Genomic DNA, 15,199 nt, shown 5'->3' on the forward strand with positions numbered 1-15,199 from the left:
CACAATATAGCAGGGGGTGTAAAGCCATACCACATACGTTTTTCCAGCAGTAGACTATGATCGACAATGTCAAAAGCCGCACTGAAGTCTAACAAAACACCTGCCATAATCGTTTTATCATCAATTTCTCTCAGCCAATCATCAGTCATTTGTGTAAGTGCCATGCTTGTTGAATGTCCTTCCCTATTTGTATTTATTATGGATCCCCATAGCTACTCTTCAGCAAAATGAAGGCAGTCAAAAACATTACAATACATTCACAACAGATTTCACAACACATTAAGTGTGTGCCCTCAGGCCTCCTCATTACACACCACAGACCAGTAAATATTATTTATATCATCAACATAGGAATCAATACAAAACTGATTGTATGACCTCTTATACACTATATTAGGCCCAGCCTTTGGAACTTTGGTTTTCCTAGATATGGCTACTAAATTATGATCTCTACATCTGGTGGATTTGGATACTGCTTTAAAGCAAATTTCTGCAGCGTTAGTAAAGATGTGATCGATACATGTTGATGAGTTCATTCCTGTGCTGTTTATAACTACCTTGGTAGGTTGACTGATAACCTGAACCAGTTTGCAGGCACTGGCTACAGTTTGAAGCTTTTTCTTGAGTGGGCAGCTTGATGAATGCCAGTCAATATTTAAATCACCTGGAAAATATACCTCTCTGTTGATATCACATACATTATCAAGCATTTCACACATATTATCCAGATACTGACTGTTAGCACTTGGTGGTTTATAGCAGCTTCCCACAGTAATAGGGTTTTAGGTGAGGCAAATTAACCTGTAGCCATATTCAACAGTATTTAACATGAGATCCTTTCTAAGCTTTACAGGAATGTGGTTCTGAATATAGACTGCAACTCCACCCCCATTGGCATTTCTGTATTTTCTGTAGATGTTATAACCATGTATTGCTACCACTGTATCATCAAAGGTATTATCTAAGTGAGTTTCAGAGATAGTCAGAATATGAATGTCATCTGTTACTAGCAAGTTATTAATTTCATTAACCTTGTTTCATAGGCTACATACACTACCAGTCAAAAGTTTGGACACACCTACTTATTCAAGGATTTTCTTTATTTTTACTATTGTTTACATTGTATAATAATAGTGAATACATCAAAACTATGAAATAACACATATGGAATCATATAGTAACCAAAAAAGTGTTCAACAAATCAAAATATATTTAGCCACCCTTTGCCTTGATGACATCTTTGCACACTCTTGGCATTCTCTCAACCAGCTTCATGAGGTAGTCACCTGGAATGGATTTCAATTAACAGGTGTGTCTTCTTAAAAGTTAATTTGTGGAATTTCTTTCCTTCTTAATGCGTTTGAGCCAATCAGTTGTGTTATGACATACAGAAGATAGCCCTATTTGGTAAAAGACCAAGTCCATATTATGGCAAGAATAGCTCAAATAAGCAAAGAGAAAAAACAGTCCATCATTACTTTAAGACATGAAGGTCAGTCAATACGGAACATTTCAAGAACTTTGAACGTTTCTTCAAGTGCAGTCGCAGAAACCATCAAGCGCTATGATGAAACTGGCTCTCATGAGCCAGAGTTACCTCTGCTGCAGAGGTTAAGTTCATTAGAGTTACCAGCCTCAGAAATTGCAGCCCAAATAAATGCTTCACAGAGTTCAAGTAACAGACACATCTCAACATCAACTGTTCAGAGGAGACTGTGTGAATCAGGCCTTCATGGTCAAATTGCTGCAAAGAAACCACTACTAAAGGACACCAATAAGAAGAAGATCCCCTGACCTCAACCAAATTGAGATGGTTGGGATGAGTCGGACCGCAGAGTGAAGGAAAAGCAGCCAACAAGTGCTCAGCATATGTGGGAACTCCTTCAAGACGGTTGGAAAAGCATTCCAGGAGAAACTGGTTGAGAGAATTCCAAGAATGTGCAAAGCTGTCATCAAGGCAAAGGGTGGCTATTTGAATAATCTCTAATATAAAATGTATTTTGATTTGTTTAACACGTTTTTGGTTACTACATGATTCCATATGGGTTATTTCATAGTTTTGATGTCTTCAGTATTATTCTACAATGTAGAACATTTTAAAAATAAAGAAAAACCCTTGAATGAGTACGTGTTCTAAAACCTTTGACCGGTAGTGTATATATACTCCCTCTGCCATTTGTCTTTGTTGGTCATTGTAAATGTTACTTGTTTTCCTGAGAGGTATCTCTCCTACTATTTCCTGAGTACTTTATATTTTGCACTTTGGGTTTCGTCCCGCTTTGATCTATGGTGCTTAAATAAATTCAGTAGTTCTAAACCTGCGACTGCCTCCTGCCTACTCCTCTCTACACCTGTGACAGAATGACCGACCAAACAAAACAGGAAGCAGCTGGATATCCCGACCTCTCCGCTGTAGGTGCGAAGCTCCGCCACCACGACTTGTGCCTGGAGCACCTCAGGACTGCCATGAACGAGGTGCTCCGGGCCATACGCCAACTGAAGGCTACACCACCACCTTCCCAGCTCCCCGCGGTCGTTCCAGCCACCCCACCACCATCTACATCACCTGGTTCGATCAGCAATGTCCACCTGCCCCTACCGGAACGGTTTGACGGCACTCCAGCTCACTGTAGGGGGTTTCTCCTGCAGTGTGACCTCCACCCTGCCCGTCATACCGGGACAGCCTCCGAGAGGGACAAGGTGGCCTTGGTGATCTTGGTGCTGACAGGCCGGGCTCTGGAGTGGATGCACGCCGTCTGGGAGAGGGACGGTCCAGAAGTGCAGTCCTATGAGTGCTTCACCCAACTCTTTCGCGCCGTCTTCGACCACCCAATAGCGGGCCGAGAGGGAGGTGAGCGTCTCCTCCATCTACGCCAGGGGTCCAGGACAGCGTCGGAGTACGCTCTGGATTTCCGGACGGTGGCTACGTCCACTGGCTGGAATGACCAGGCCCTGTTGACAGTTTTCCACAGCGGGCTACAGGCGGACGTCCAGACCGAGCTGGCCTGTCGCGATGAGGACTTCACGCTGGACCAGCTCATCGCCATGGACATCCGCCTGGATAATCTCCTGCGTGCCCGTCGTCGCCCATCCCGGGGGTTCGGGTCTCCCAGAAACATCTAGCGAGACTGAGCCCATGGAGGTGGGCATGATGCACCTTCCCCCCGTGGAACATCAACGCCAACGTCAACAGGGTCTCTGCTCCTACTGCGGAGAGTCGGACCACCCCTGGAACACCTGTCCCAGAAGGAGAACCAGGCGAGGAAGCGACAGGCCTGAGGACCGCTCCGGCACCTTCCCAGGTAGGCGTGGACGTGCCTTGTTCCTCTCTGTCCACCCAGCCCGTCGTCCTCCCTGTCACCTTCCCTGACTATCCTGGTCCCCCACTGAGTCCTGCCCTAGTGGACTCAGGTGCTGCAGGCAATTTCCTAGACCGGTCAGTGGCCTTATCATTACACATTCCTCTAGTCCCTTTACAACCCCCTATCCCAGTCCATGCCCTAGACAACCGTCCCCTAGGAACAGGACTGGTGCGCCAGACCACGATTCCCATTTCCCTCACAGTTAATCACAACCACCATGAATGCATCACTTTCCTCATCTTAGACTCTCCTGCACACCCCGTAGTTTTAGGTTTCCCCTGGCTACAGTTGCATAACCCCAGTATATCGTGGACAGAGGAGGTTGTTGGGTTGGTCGCAGGAGTGTCAGGGGAGGTGTCTCTCTGTGTCAATCTGTGCCACCTCCGTGGAAAGTCCGGACCAGGCCACCCACGTCCCTATCCCGGAGGAATACCGGGATCTACAGGTGGCCTTTTCGAAGACTAGTGCCACGTGCCTGCCCCCTCATCGCCCATGGGACTGCACTATTGACCTACTGTCTGGTTCTACCCTCTCCTACCGGCCGGGATCAAAGAACATTAAGGCAGATGCGTTGTCCCGGGTGCATGACACAGAGGATCGGAGGGAGAAAGTGACACCCATTATTCCCCTGTCCCACATTGTGGATCCTGTCGTGTGGAATGTGGACGCGGACATCCGTCGAGCCCTGCGATAGGAGCCCTCACCTGCCCACTGTCCCGAGGGACGTATCTACGTGCCCACTGATGTGCGGGACCGTCTCCTCACCTGGGCACACACAGCACCTGTGTCGGGGCACCTGGGTATAGCCCATACTATCGACTGTCTCTCCGACAAGTACTGGTGGCCCACCAGCACACAGAGCAAGACACCTAGACACCTCCCCTATGGCAAACTCCACCCGCTGCCGACCCTGGTCCCATCTCTCCATGGACTTTGTCACAGACCTTCCCCCCTCGGAGGGGCACACCATCGTCCTGGTCGTTGTGGACCGGTTTTCCAAAGCCTGTCGTTTGATTCCTCTGCCTTCTAGCTGCTGCCGAACCTACTGCTGGCAAACGCCCTTCACTCATCAACCCCGGACTTGTCTCGTCATCATTACACACACCTGGTTCCAATCCCCACTCTATCACTGTATATATACTCCCTCTGCCATTTGTCTTTGTTGGTCATTGTAAATGTTACTTTTCTTCCTGAGAGGTATCTCTCCTACTATTTCCTGAATACTTAATATTTTGCACTTTGGGTTTCGTCCCGCTTTGATCTATGGTGCTTAAATAGATTAGTAGTTCTAAACCTGCGACTGCCTCCTGCCTACTCCTCTCTACACCTGTGACATACATGTATTTTCAGATTCCACAATGATTCTTTAGTTGTGGACACTACATCACAGCACTCCCTCTCTTGGTCCTCATCTTTGTAAGTCACCTTGGTTTTGCACCTGTGTGTTTTGTCAGTTTCTTTATGGAAATATTTAGCGACCTCCATGACAGTAGCTAAAACAAGGGGCTATAGCAGCACACAAGTAGACTACAAATGTATGCTGGGCCGGGTATGCCCTGAGCTTGTGAAGTGAGCGCTACTGGACCAGTACTGGAGTGGGCGAGAAGGCCGGCTTTTGGGAAACTCACTCTGCACTCAAATTGGGCACGCTCCACTCCTCACTCCGCTCCGCACACATACAGTACTCTCTCAGAGATCCCTCAGATCAATAGCTACATCTCCTCCACCAGACTTCTCTCTGCCAACAGGGAAACTAGCTGATTTGTCCAGAAAACAAGCTAATTGTGTTTCAGTTCGGAGCTGTTTTAACACTATCTCCTCTACTCCCTGGGAGGACCTTCAAGGCATTGTCGTGTTGAATTTCTGCCGACCAAGGGGAATGAAGTGTTAATTTCTGCTTACAAGAGCGAAGGCCTTTGTCCTGATCAGGTTAGGGTTGATTGTGTGTTGTCCAGAGGCGCTCCTTAAAGGAAAGCCAGAGGAGGAGAAGGGTCATCCTTCTTGTTTGACCCTAATGTCTCTCTAACACACTCTAACATGTCCTGGGAGAGATGTGTTGCAGGAGGCTAGCGGGAAACCTTAGATCACTAATAACACAGTACCATCAGAACACACACATACACACACACACACAGAGAGAAACCTTAGATCACTAATAACACACTACTTAATTCCCTCTCCTATGGGATGACAGGAGTTATTTTACACAGCATAAGCAAAACAAGACAGAAAATTCACATTATACCTCCTGAAAATGAGACGATAACCTGTTTATGTCCTGCTGTGTTTGGTTGTTTTTGCACAATCAGTGAACACTCTTCCTTGGGTTACAGAACAGATCCCTTCCGTGTGGGCTCTCTGTATTCCCCTGGCTGCTGCATCGCTAACTGATCTATTGCCTCTTATTGTATTAAACACAGGCGTTGGACACTTAAGATGCTGACGGAGCCCAATCTGACAATGCCAATAGCAGCACTAGGAAACCATCTTCTGTTAAGGAGACTCTCAAGGTGGGCCCTTCACTTAAGATTTCCTTAGTGCTGTTATTGAAACTATTTGTCTGGGCTCTGTCATGATATGTGGTTCTACATTGCTCAATTGGTAGAGCATGGTCCTTGCAATGTCAGGATTGTGTGTTCCATTCCTGGGACCACCCATACGTAAAATGTACGCATGCCTGACTGGAAGATGCTGTGGATAATGGGGCCATGGATTTGTCCAATGTTGTTGAATGTGCTTTAAATGTGTGCTAACTACTATTCAAATAAGTAATATAAATGGTTGGAAGGGAGTCAGGGCTTCAGTTACCACAAAAGTGTCACCTCAACATGCCTTTCACCAGAGCCATCCACAGTATTTACTTTCAACATTGGGAAATCATTGGTTTCTTTAACCGGTATTAAAAGTTGATATTGCTCAGTATAACTGTTTGTCTAGTCACTGGCTGATTCCAAATTTCATTCAAAATTATTTATAGGAATTTGTGTCAGGCTAAAACTAAAACCAAAACCACACCAATGTAAAGTTCAGTGAATAATGTGAATTCGGCCTTCATTCATTCCAACTCAATACCAATTATTGAAAAGAAGATCCGAATTGGGCTGCCTGTCAAAACGCAGCCCTCGAGATGTCGTCTGTATTGGGGCCCGTCTGTATTGGGGCCCGTCTGTATTTCGGTTGAGGACACATTGTTGGTTTTATGTAACAACTGCACCACCATGTGGAAAAGTATGAAATGGCAAGCAAGAATATATGTATACTCAGCAAAAACTGCGTTTATTTTCAGCAAATTTAACATGTGTAAATATTTGTATGAACATAAGATTCAACAACTGAGACATAAACTGAACAAGTTCTACAGACGTGTGACTAACAGAAATTGAATAATGTGTCCCTGTCAGTAACAGTCAGTATCTGGTGTGGCCACCAGCTGCATTAAGTACTGCAGTGCATCTCCTCCTCATGGACTGCACCAGATTTGCCCGTTCTTGCTGTGAGATGTTACCCCACTCTTCCACCAAGGCACCTGCAAGTTCCCGGACATTTCTGGGGGGTAATGGCCCTAGCCCTCACTTTCCAATCCAACAGGTCCCAGACGTGCTCAATGGGATTGAGATCCGGGCTCTTAGCTGGCCATGGCAGAACACTGACATTCCTGTCTTGCAGGAAATCACACACAGAACGAGCAGTATGGCTGGTAGCATTGACATGCTGGAGGGTCATGTCAGGATGAGCCTGCAGGAAGGGTACCACATGAGGGAGGAGGATGTCTTCCCTGTAACGCACAGCGTTGAGATTGCCTGCAATGACAACAAACTCAGTCCGATGATGCTGTGACACACCGCCCCAGAACATGACGGGCCAACCACATCCAAATCGATCCCCGCTTCAGAGTACAGGCCTCGGTGTAACGCTCATTCCTTCGACGATAAACGCGAATCTGACCATCACCCCTGGTGAGACAAAACCGCGACTCGTCAGTGAAGAGCACTTTTTGCCAGTCCTGTCTGGTCCAGCGACTGTGGGTTTGTGTCTCCCTGTAGCGCTGTTTTATGCGTCTCATCGCAATTTATTGCCCTGGCCACATCTGCAGTCCTCATGCCTCCTTGCAGCATGCCTAAGGCACGTTCACGCAGATGAGCAGGGACCCTGGGCATCTTTCTTTTGGTGTTTTTCAGAGTCAGTAGAAAGGCCTCTTTAGTGTCCTAAGTTTTCATAACTGTGACCTTAATTGCCTACCGTCTGTAAGCTGTTAGTGTCTTAACGACCGTTCCACAGGTGCATGTTCATGAATTGTTTATGGTTCATTGAACAAGCATGGGAATCAGTGTTTAAACCCTTTACAATGAAGATCTGTGAAGTTATTTGGATTTTTACGAACTATCTTTGAAAGCCAAGGTCCTGAAAAAGGGACGTTTCTTTTTTTGCTGAGTTTATGTATATTTTTTTACCTAACACACGCACGGCACACACACCAGAAAGGGAAAAGGAAAGGGGATACCTAGTCAGTTGTACAACTGAATTCATTCAACTGAAATGTGTCTTCCGCATTTAACCCAACCCCTGTGGCTTCATAACAGGACGATAGGACTCTTGAATATGTTGCATCACAGAGTACAGGCGAGATAGTCAAGGACCGATAGCAGATAGACTAAGAAAGTGCTAATATCACCCAAAAATACCCTCCCGAAAGATTATCGGTCAATCTCTAGTTGGCAGCACTTTTTACTGTATTCTTCACACATCTCTAGATGGCATGGTCAAGTTCCTTATTCTTTACATATAAGTGTGAAGATTTAAAACTATTTCCACTACATAGCAACCGTGCAAACAACCAATGAGGGTGGGGAGGAAGAGAGAAGAGCATAGATATGCACAGCTAGAAAGAATGATATTTTATTTTTCACACATGCAAGAGTACATGTACACAGTCCGAAATTAACCCAATACCTTTATCCTTCCTCCTGAGAACAGCAACTGTACTTCTTACTGGATTCTTACACTCATCGTCTCTAGTTGGCATGGTCAAGATCCTACAGTAGAAGGTATGAAGAGCTGAAAACTATTTCCACTCCCTAGCAACGGAATGGTGGGGCCGGTGTACTGTAATGATGCAGTGCCGAAATTCTACTCAAACACACTGGGGATTTGTATGACAAACTACATTTATTGTTCCACTTCTGCAAATGCAATAAAAATAGTATTTTAAAAATATAAATTATTCAACAGCAGAAAATATTCTTCACATCCCAGTTCTCCCATTAATAAAAAGTCAACGAAATGTACAAATTATTATACACATTTGTTAATAGACTGGCAGACAATATTATTAAAAGATAAATCAACATGTACTAAACTCCTCCCACTTCCCTTCTACCCTAGAGGGGAGCCTGCCACCTATTGGTCGCCACACACCTCATTAAATGTAATCAACCAGATCAAGTCCACCTGAAAGAGGTGGGCTACCCCTTTATTGAATAGTTTATAATCTTGCAAATCTAATTAGAGTGACCTACTATTGGAGGCATTCATGTTATTATGGAGAATTGAGAGACTGGGTGTAGTAGTGAGATTCTGCTGGGTCCCAGCCCATTCAGGTGTGAAAGGGAATTAAATTGTAGAACAGATAGCCAAAAGAGCTTTAAAACGAGATATAATTGATATTAATGTTCCACTGGGTAGAGGTGAGGCCACATGTAAGATCAGAGCCTTTTTGATAGATGTGTGGCAGAAGAGATGGGACTCTGAGCCCAAGGGGCAGCATTTATATGCCCTACAAAGAAAGGTCGGTGAGCCAAGATTCAAAGGTCAGATTAGGAAGGAAGAGGTGGTGTTTGCTTGATTGCGTCTAGGACATTGTACATTGAACTCGTCAATACATCTGGTTGGCAAGCATGTGAATGGTTTGTGTCTGGAGTGTATGGCCAATGAAACGGTGGAGCATCTGTTGTTATATTGTTGTATGTTGAAGAGAGGGAACGATTGTAGGGTCATTGAGGTTGGAAGGGATTTGGGGAATGGGGGAGGGTCTATTAGACATTAGTAGGGCTCTTTTTTATTTTCTCAGAAGTACTGAGTTAGGTAGGAGGATTTAGAAATGTGGAGCTAATGTTGTATACTGTGATTGCCCACACACTCCAGCAAAGTAGGTGGCGGCATGCACCTTTGACATTTGTTTGCTGACCACCATTATCATATGGTTGTGGGTTTGATTCCCACGGGGGGCCAGTCTGAAAAATACAAAAAATAATGTATGCACTCACTAACTGTAAGTCGCTCTGGATAAGAGCGTCTGCTAAATGACTAAAATGTATAAAATGAAATACATTCATTAGGCCCTTTCACATGACTGGGTAGGGGTGCAGCCATGGGTGGGCTTGGGAGGGCATAGGCCCACCCACTTGGGAGCCAGGCCCAGCCAATCAGAATTATTTATTTTCCCACAAAAGGGCGTTATTACAGACAGAAATACTCCTCAGTTTCATCAGCTGTCTGGTGGCTGGTCTCAAACGATGCCGCAGTTGAAGAAGCCGGATGTGAAGGTCCTGGGCTGGCTTAGTTACATGTGGTCTGCGGTTGTGATGCCAGATGTACGTACTGCCAAATTCTCTAAAACAACGTTGGAGGTGGCTTATGGTAGAGAAATTAACATTAAATTCTCTGGCAATAGCTTTGGTGGACATTCCTGCAGTCAACATGCCAATTGCACACGCCCTTAACTTGAGACATCTGACATTGTGTTGTGACAAAACTGCACATTTTAGAGTGGACTTTTGTCCCCAGCATGAGGTGCACCTGTGTAATGATCATGCTGTTTAATCAGCTTCTTGATATGCCACACCTGTCACGTGGATGGATTATCTTGGCAAATGAGAAATGCTCACTAACAGGGATGTACAATTTGTGCACAATTTGAGAGAGAAGCTTTTTGTGTGTATGGAACATTTCTGGGATGTTTTATTTCAGCTCATGAAACATGGGACCAACACTTGTTGCGTTTATATTTTTGTTCAGTATAGAAGATGAACCCTAGAGATGTTACTGACAGTGAGTATTGTCTGCATGTGTGTGGCAGTATAATTGTATCCTTTTAGTATGTATATATTGTTTGTATTTACCCTGTATATTAACTATTAGTACGGTGTGAGATTTAGCGTGCTAATTGAATGCTTTATTCAAAGCCCATTTTTGTTGCCATATACAATTTTATGTATATATGCGCGTATATATACACTTACCTTATTGAGCCTGTGCAACTGCTTTATACTAACATTGGGCGCGTTCCACATTGCCGCTAACTTTAAAGGCGAGATTGACTAATCTACAAATGACCTTGCATCAAATAACTACTCTATTTGTAGATTGGTCAAATCGGTCGCAATTTACCAATGATACATCACGGTTTTGACGCTCTCGAACACGGCCATTGTCTTGTTTCTGTTTGTACCTTAGTTTAACCATCTGGAATCTGTTACCCGAACACCATCAATGAAGCCGTAAAGACCAAAGAAAAACCTGTTTTAATAAAGACCGAGGCTACGGAGTTCTCCCCCACCCCGTCCCTCAGGGAACTTATTTGTGAAAACAAAAGGATACAAATCATTATTTTACACGCATTCAAGTTTCTCTTTACTCACCCTCTTCTGAACCCTCAACCAAATTTGAGCGACATGATGTAGTTTCATGTTTCTGAACAGTTGAGATTAAAACTGTCGATTTTGAACGAACCAGAGCGATTTAACAGTTAGTGAGTGTGTCGTAGTAAATATAAAATGTTATAGATTGATCTGAGCAAGAGGTTGTGCAAGACAAATTGTGTTAGGAGCTTGTTTGCAATAAATGTTCTGTGTCATGTGTCTGATACTAACAGTGTGTTAGTTGTCTGTGCATAACATTTTAGTAGCGAACAAAGAACAGAACACCAGATGGCCTAATCTGGCCTAGGAATGCGATAATAGGACAACACCCCCTCTCTGGCCATAAACCACCAGATACTCCCCACCACTTTCCCTTGACACACATCAATATTTCACTTTCACACACACTCATTCTCATGCCTCACGAGTTCTTTGACACACACAGACATTTCACTGTGGATGCACACTCATTCTCCACTCCCCTGTCTACTGGTCGGGTGCCAAGGGCAGAGGACTCTGCCGTGCACCAATGGGGCTTCTGCTCTGGACAGAGCAGACCCGCCTCCTACGCCTCGGGAACCAATCAAGGGACTAGAAGAAGGACCCCTTCCTTTATGTTACATTGTATAAAGTAATGCTGTAAACTCTGTTTATTATCCTTTCTCAACTGTCTCCTTAAGAGGCAATTGGTTGGGTCCATGCATGTAGCTTGAGCAGTACCAGCTATCTCTGTTTTAATAAACTGCCTTTTGCTTAAGAAAATTCCTCTCTGTCTAGCGTCGTTGGTTTTGTACTTCCTCTCCAATTATGTGTTCACCAACAAATTGGTAGCAGAGGATGGTTTCTTAATTCGATCTAAAGAGTTGGTGCGAGAGGAAAAGGCAAATCATCGATCTAAAAACAGACGGAAGAGTGACCTGAAATCCAGGAGACATCAACTATTCGTCTTGCCTCAGGAACCTGATCAGAGCGCTCTTCTAAAAAGGTATGCAGAGCCTGTTAAAACGAAATCTTGCATATTGTATTATAGACCAATACCAAATTTTGATCAGAAGTACTGAGCGTGAGTATGAATACTTGTTAAATAATTTCCATCCTAATGAATTAAGGCATAAGTGAGATATCTGGTACTGTGATTTATACTGTAAAATTTCCTACAAGATCTGGTTGTTCTATAAGTTTTCACATTTAAAAGGTCCTATTTTTAGATAGGTTGTGTGGGGTTTACACATTTAAAAGGTCCTATTTTTAGATAGGTTGTGTGGGGTTTACACATTTAAAAGGTCCTATTTTTAGATAGGTTGTGTGGGGTTTACACATTTAAAAGGTCCTATTTTTAGATAGGTTGTGTGGGGTTTACACATTTAAAAGGTCCTATTTTTAGATAGGTTGTGTGGGGTTTACACATTTAAAAGGTCCTATTTTTAGATAGGTTGTGTGGGGTTTACACATTTAAAAGGTCCTATTTTTAGATAGGTTGTGTGGGGTTTTCAAGATTTGACCCATCATTAGGTGGGGGAGAATCACCGAAATTGACCAGAGGTACTAAATTCCCGGGGATGCCAGTTATCTCTGTGATTTCACACTTAAAACGTTCCATATAAATGGTTGTGTGAAAGGTACAATTAAGCTGAGACTAAGTCCTTCCTAGTGATCGAGTTGTCAAAAAAAAAAATATCCTTTGATAGGGATCCAGTTGCTTCTGTGACTTCACATAAGTATAAGGTTGTGTGAGGGGTGCAGTCGAACTGAGACTAAGTTTTAGGACGCTCTGGTAATCTAAATTCAAGTTGCTTCTGTGACTTCACATGTTAAATTGGTCCTTACATAAGGACGTGTGAAGGGTGGCAGTCGAACTGAGAATGTGTTTTAGGACTCTTGATAGCCTGAATACATTAAGCATTGTAATTCCAATTGGCTTTTGGTTTGTGTGTTTTGATGTATTATAACGTGTAATGGATGATGGGAAGTTATAGTGAGACTTATGAGACTGAACACCAATCTGTGGAATTGAGTGAATTTGACCTAGGCTTTCAGGAACCAGGGATTGGGGAGACTGATATTGGATCTGTGCATATTCTTGAACAAGAACTGAGACAATTGAAGCGTGTTGTGTGCTGTGTGTGGAAATTACTGCATTGGTGTATGTGATTGGAATTCTGATTTTTATGATAATGATTGCATTACACATAATATAAACAATCAGCCTCTTTATATACGAGGGTGTCGTACATGAGATAAGTTTGTATTGATACCGATAATACATCCTTGGAAATAAAACACCAGGGACGGGATAAGTGTATAAAGATAGAGAAAGCAAGATGGCAGGGCCAAACCCAACCAAACCCAAATTCAATGAATACTTAGAACAACGAATGACAGGGAGAGTAATGCCAGGTACACCAAGGGAGGGAGGGCATATGCCCGCCCTTGATGTAAAACAGATAGAAATGACTGATTATGTGAAGAAATTAACGGAATTTTCTGCAGCACTCTCTTCTCAGGTGCGGAAGGCCCAAGAGGGGGAGCTGTCGGGAAACACGCCACCACTGAAGGTAAAAGTGGGAGACTGGGTGAGGGTGAAAGTCCACAAAAGAAAGTGGCTGGAACCCAGGTGGACTGGACTGTACGAAGTGAAGGAGGTTACTTCACACTCAGTCCAGGTCAGAGGTAAATCAGGAGCACCCTGGCACCATCTAACACATTGCACTCCAGCCCCCACTCCTTCCAGACCATTGTCTGAAGTAAGAGCTGATTTGAGCAGCGAGAACCAATCCTGACAACACAATGAAGAAACCCTTATGGGAACAACAATCTCACTCAGGGAGAAGGAGAACTTTTTCCCCCTGGAAGAGATTGGGAGTGTCTGAATGTTTGTATGTATGTTTTCTGATAGGAATTGGACTCCTGCTGGGCACTCCTTATGAGGTCTTGTTGTGTGAAGCTATTTTGAATTACTTGTTAAATTGACTTGTAATATAGAAGAGGTGGCTAAGGGATATTTAACAGTACCAACCATGGGGGGGCAAAATCCTCACAAGAGGTCCCAGAATTTACTGGGGACGAGAAATGCTTGATGTAATTAAAATGGAATCGAGGGATAGAAGAAATCTCCATTATATAACCAGGTGGAGGGAGAGGTATGGTTTTGAGGGACGTCTGGACGCAGATAAACTCGAATCCATGCTTAAACAGATACATAAGGTGTGTAAAGGAGAAATAAGCAGTGAGAGAGAGAGAGAGAGTAGGAGGGGGCCAGTACCCACTGATAGCCTTACCTAATCTATTGGCGGGGAATGAAAGGGGCCCCAGCAACCTTAGATGTATACAGTAATAATAATAATATGCCATTTAGCAGACAGGCCATGAACACAGAGGACGTGGCCAGAGCGGTAGAAAGAATGACCCACCCCAGAACAGGAATAGTAAGGTTTGGGCTGCCGTTAGAGGGCAGTGGGTTTCAGGGGATGCCCAGAGGACACTTTTGCCATGGGCCGATTACGGAGAGTATGTTGGGAAAATAACTGAATTGTGTAATAGCCTCAGAGAGACATGCAATCCATCATGAGAGAAAGTCAGACAGGAGTGAGTGGAAGTGTTACAATTGTGACAAAACGGGACATTTTGCTAGAGAACGTGAGGAACCGTGTAGTTACTGCAAGGAAAGGGCACCAGTTAAGAAACTGTAGGCAGAAGGGGAAGAGAGAAAATCAGGAGTCCTCATGACCTGGCTGTTTGGTTGTTGTTTTTTAATTGGGGTTTTTCAAATAGAAAACAACACACCTAGTATGATGTTTATAAAGCCTTGTTGTTTCAATTTTGGAGGGTTTTCAGCAGGTCAAGGGTGATAGGTCTTAGAGGAGCACACAGTGAATTTTATGGAGTTTTTTAGCTTTTGGCTGAGTTTGGGGTATATATGATTTCTTATGAGAATGAATGTCATGAGGACTTAATGAACACTTGGGATAACTAACATTTATGAAATATTTAGAATAATGGTAATGTTTAGTATACTATGGGATTAAACAGTTCGTTAAATGATTTCAATTGCCTCTGAACTCTGTTTTAACATTCTGGTGTTAATTAATCATCCACACTAGTAAATTCTAAAGGCATGAGAGGAGGACTTTAAGATAGTTTATTTTACTAAGTTGAGGGTAATTTGTAATACTGTGCAAATTGTGAAGAAGATTATAGTTT

The sequence above is a fragment of the Coregonus lavaretus genome (assembly GCF_964263955.1).
Source record: "Coregonus lavaretus genome assembly, chromosome: 1".
Classification (NCBI taxonomy): Eukaryota; Metazoa; Chordata; class Actinopteri; order Salmoniformes; family Salmonidae; genus Coregonus; species Coregonus lavaretus.